We start from the raw sequence: 5,230 nt of genomic DNA on the forward strand, positions 1-5,230 counted from the left end.
CTTTTGCACTTTACATAAATTGAGTCTTCCGGTGTGCACTCATTTGCATCTGGCTTCTTTTGCATAACACTGTATTTCTGAGATTAATCTGTGTCCTAGCAGGTAGCAGAAGTTTCTCCTTTTTCATTGTTGTATAGTATTTCATCGTGTGACTATACCACAATTTGTTGATCTATTCTGCTGATGGAAGTTGGCCTGCTTCCAATTTGGAGTTACCCCAAAGAGTGCTACTTTGAATATTTTTGCACCTGTCGTTTGGTGAACATCTGTATGTATTTCTGCTGAGGTATACCTATTAGCGAAGTTGCTAGGTCATAGAGTTTGCATAGCTTTAGCTTTATTTCATACTGACAAACAGTTTTCCAAAGTGGTTTGCCGACTCATACCTCCATCAGCTGTACATGACAGCTTCCCAAGTTCACCAGCATCCGATGTGGTCAGATTTCCTTCCGGTTATCCTAGTACATGTGACATGGCATCACGTGTGGTTTTCATTTGCATTTCCCTGGGGCCTAAAGAAGCAGAGCATCTGTCTTAGTGCAGGTTCCCTAGGAGCAGACCCTGAGACAACAATCGGAGAATGAGTAGTTTAATGGGCAAGTGTTATTGTCTGCTAGGGCTGCCATAACAAAATACCACGGACTGGGGGTCTTACACACAGAACTTTATTTTCTCCCAGTTCTGGAGGCTGGAAAGTCCAAGATCAAGTTCCAGCGGGGTTCATTTTCTGGAGAGGCTTCTCTTCTTGGTTTGTAGACAGCTGTTACCTTCTCTTGTGTCCTCATACAGCCTCTTTTCTCTGTGTGTGGAGGCAGAGAGCTCTAGTGTCTTCCTCTTCTTGTAGGGACCCCAGTCCCATTGGATTAAGCTCCCACTTATGACCTCATTTAACCTTCATTGCTTCCCTAAAGTAATTATCTCCAAATACAATCGCATGGGAGGTTAAGGCTTCAACATATGAATTTGGAGAGACATAAATCAGTCCATGACAGCTGGTGATCCTAGGGAAACCTAGAGGGAAATGAGGAAGTGAAACAAGGAAAAGGAGGAGGCCAGTGTGTTAACAAGCAAGTGGTCACCTTGGCCATCTGGAGCTTAATCCCACAGGGAGCCTCTGGGAAACTGCAAACCACACACCTTAGAGCTCTCCGACCCATGATTATGGCAGCTGGATTATCATGCACCAGTTCCTGTTGCTCATGGATTGAGGTCAGTTTCAAGGTATCTGTGCATGGTCTGGGGAGAGAGGTGTTAACTCCTAGGCCCTTGCCACAGTACAGCCTCCCCAGACACCCTCGGGCCCAGCGCTGCAGGTCCTGGCAGTTGGAAGGAGCACAGTGCTACGGTGTCTTCACTATTCAACATCAGATTCTGACTGTCATGAAGTGGCTTATCCAGCGGAGCTAGACTTTGAAGAGTGAATATTGATGGGCCAGGCAGCTGACAGCACTGCAGCAGGGGAAGAGCATGACAAAGGCCCGGATGGAGGAAGCACTGTGTCCAGCCTGCAGCTACGCAGGGAAGGGGAAAGATTGGAGATCAGGTGGGAGTCAGCAGAGCCCCATCGTGAAGATCAGATGGGGAGGGGGTCTCTTGATAGGCTCTGGAGAGGGTTCCCCATCTATGTACCTAGCTGCTCAGAAGCCCAAGCTGGCCTATCCCTAAGACCATCCCAGAATGTTGTCTTCCCGGGACACCCTCCTGCTCCCCTGCCTCTGACTGTCCCCACTTCAGCTCCTGATACAGCAAGCACCCCCAAGTCCAAGAAGGTCTTCTGCACCCAGAAGATACAGATATCTCCCCAGCAGATGACCCAAACTAGGCCCCTGCCCAGGCCCGAGGGCGAATGGTGGCAGATGCTCCTGTCTCCCTCAGAGGCCAGACCACAGCCTAGATGTCAGGGGGGTCAGGGGCTGACCTCAAGGGTTGGGCTTGTATAAAGGACTGAGCCAAGGTAGAGGGTATCCTAAAACACCAAAAAGCAGCCACTTGGTGTCCAACCTCAGCCTCCTGAATTCAGACTGTGCTTCTCCTCTGGGGTCTTCTAGCAGGTTAGGAAGTTACCTCTGTTGGTGCTATCTGCAGAGACTGCACAGGGAAGGCTGAGGGTGGAGGAACAGCTGGACTCAGGATTGTGGGCTTGGAGAGGCCACCTTCACCCCCACTACCACCACTGTTTTGGCCTGAGGGAGATTGGGAAGTGGGAACTTAAGACAGGTCTGAGCAGGGTCCAACTACTCTGGATAGCTTTGGGTTTGGAGCCAAGCCATATCCAACTCTATATCCAAACAACAAGCATCTTCTCCATAAACAGAGGTGTGGTCCTGATGGAACCTGATGGAGGATGGGCACAGTGGTCACCTGGTTTCTTTGACAAGCCATGTCTCCCTCCCCCATTAATCCTGCTCTGGGCCAGTTGTGGTGGCTCATGCCTGTAATCCCAACACTTTGGGAGGCCAAGGCAGAAGGATTACTTGAATCCAGGAGCTCGAGACCAGCCTGGGCAACACAGGGATACCCCCATCTCTACAAATAAAAAATAAAATAGCTGGGCATGGTGGTACAGGCCTGTGGTCCCAGCTACTTGGGAGGTTGAGGCAGAAGGATCCCCTGAGCCCTGGAGATTGAGGCTGCAGTGAGCTGTGATCCCACCACTGCACTCCAGCATGGGTGACAGAGTGAGACCCTGCCTAAAAAAACAAAAACGAAAACAAACAAACAAACAAAAATCCTACTCTGTTCATGTATGTGGCTCAGCGCAGCAGCCCTCCCACACAGCCAGGCAGGGGAGCCATGCCTGGCCATTGGAGCACCCATCCCCTGGGCACAGTTATTGGCTCAAGGATAAACACATGACCCAAGCCAGGCCAATAGGAGTCTTCCCTGGGACTTTTTCTAGTGCCCTCTAGAAATTTTTCTCTTGAGATTGTGAGCTGTAAGGATGAGTTTGTAGCAGCTGGTGGACATCGTACATTACAAGAAGAAAATCTGCCCAGAAAAAAAAAAAAAAAGTCAAAAACAGGCAGGCACAAATGAGAGATGGAAAGAAAGAGTTGTAATGACATCAATTAAATACCCAGATGCAGCCATGACTGAAAGTCCTTGGCCTTCTTGTTTACATAAGCCAGTGTATATCCTGCTCTGTTTATGTTTGATCAGAGTTTCTGTCACTTGCAGTCTAAAGGGTGCTGACTGAAACAGTAGGTGAGAACACAGCCAAGCCCTGTCTGCACCTTCATATCCCAGACATATACAAGATTGCAGGGAATTCCTTTTAAAAGGGCCACTGCAACTGGAATGTTGTAATGAGGCAAAGATCCACATCCTGCTGGCCTTCTTTGAGAAGTGACAATTGGCTAATGCAAAGCGAGCTAACGCTGCCAGCAGTTTATGTTCAAGAGTCCAGAATGTCACTCACACCAGAAGGGCCAAGTCTTGGCAAGCTACCCTCAACCTCACTTTCTGGAGTGTTTTGGAAGGTGGAGAGGGCTGTGATGCATTTTTCTGTCCAACAATTCTGGGGTCATTTAATTACTTTTTCACTTGCTGAAATGTGGAGTCAGAGATATATAGATTTAGAAGAGAGGGAAAGAAATATTTCATTTTTGCAACCTGAACATAAATAGGCATTGTTGCACATTGTTTAACTGATTCACTTGTTAATTCAATTAAATTCAACAAATAACCTGAATGTTCATCAAATAAAGGTTTGGTTGGCTAGATGTGACAGCTCATGCCTGTAATCTCAGCACTTTGGGAAGATGAGGCAGAAGGATGGCTTAAGCCCAGGAGTTGGAGACTACCTGGGCAACATAGTGAGACCCCGTCTCTATGAATAAAAAAAAAAACAACTTATTTTAATTAGTTGAGCATGGAGGTGCACACCGGTAGTCCTAGCTATGCAGGAGGCTGAGGTGGAAGGATTGCTTGAGTCCAGGAGTCCTAGGTTGCAGTAAACTATGATTGTGCCACTGCACTCCAGCCTGGGCAAGAGAGTGAGACCCCACTTCTAAAAAAATAACAATAATAAGGGTCTGGTTAAACAAATTATAGTATGTGGATTTTAAAAAATAAAGTAGCAATATGCTGTCATAGAAATATGTCTGTAATGTATGAAGTGTATTCAGTTTGCAGAATGATGTGTATAGCATGGGCCTCTTTTTGCAAGTAAAACCTGGAGGCCCTATTATTTGCAGAAGACTTACTATTTGTATATTTGGAAGAAAAGGAAAAAAAAAATAACTTACCCATGAAGGCTGGGCACCGTGGCTCACATTTGCAATCCCAGCACTTTGGGAGGCTGAGGCAGGTGGATTGCTTGAGCTCCACCTTGGAGTGGAGCTCCAAGACGAACCTGGGCAACACAGCAAGGCCTGTCTCTACAAAATATGCAAAAACAAGGCTGGGCATGGTGGCTAATGTCTGTAATCCCAGCACTCTGTAAGGCCAAGGCAGGCGGATCACGAGGTCAAGAGATAGAGACCATCCTGACCAACATGGTGAAACCCCGTCTCTACTAAAAACACAAAAATTAGCTAGATGTGGTGGCGCATGCCTGTAGTCCCAGCTACTTGGGAGGCTGAAGCAGAAGAATTGCTTGAACCAGGAAGCAGAGGTTGCAGTGAGCCGAGATCCACGCCACTGCACTCCAGCCTAGCGACAGAGCGAGACTCCATCTGGAAAAAAAAAAAAAAAAAAAGCAGTTTAGCCAGGCATAGTGGCATGCATTGGATCCATAGTCCCAGCTACTCAGGGGCCTGAGGCTGGAGGATCGCTTGAGCCCGGGAGCTTGAGGCTGTAGTGAGCCGAGGTCACACCACTACACTTCAGCCTGGGCGCTAGAGCAAAACCCAGTCTCAAAAAAAATTTTTTTTAAATAACTGACCTATGAAAGATAACTCATTCTCTTTGCGGAATTCAGTTGATGTAAATTTCAGTTCCCATCACAGCTGCTTCCCCGTCACAAGGAGTCCCGCTCCTAAGATGGGGTCTGTAAGCTGGAAACTTCAGTGTCCTCATGGCATCAGGGCAAGGGCCTCCAGGCCTCAAGTCACCCTCCTGTTGGAGCATCTCATCCTGTCGGTTTCTATCCTAGCTGCTGTTACCAGTGCAGCAAGTGGAACCTGGGGTCTGTTCTGACTAGTGAGAGCTCCAGCACAGCTGGCCTGATCAGGATCCACAAGGGCAAATCCTTTGTGATCTGGCTGGGACTTCAGGGTCATTGTGCGCC

At 47.8% G+C, this 5,230-nt stretch overlaps 1 long non-coding RNA gene across 1 annotated transcript; it reads right to left on the reverse strand.

Annotated features, from left to right (window-relative positions):
* Positions 1-651: 651 nt before the first annotated feature.
* LOC141408251 (uncharacterized) lies at positions 652-4,670 on the reverse strand. The gene is made up of 2 exons (XR_012421659.1): positions 4,248-4,670; positions 652-1,011 (listed from the first exon to the last, which is right to left on the reverse strand). It is a non-coding gene; the product is annotated as an uncharacterized lncRNA (long non-coding RNA).
* Positions 4,671-5,230: the final 560 nt, after the last annotated feature.

The sequence above is a fragment of the Macaca fascicularis genome, chromosome 1 (assembly GCF_037993035.2).
Source record: "Macaca fascicularis isolate 582-1 chromosome 1, T2T-MFA8v1.1".
NCBI classification, from domain to species: Eukaryota; Metazoa; Chordata; class Mammalia; order Primates; family Cercopithecidae; genus Macaca; species Macaca fascicularis.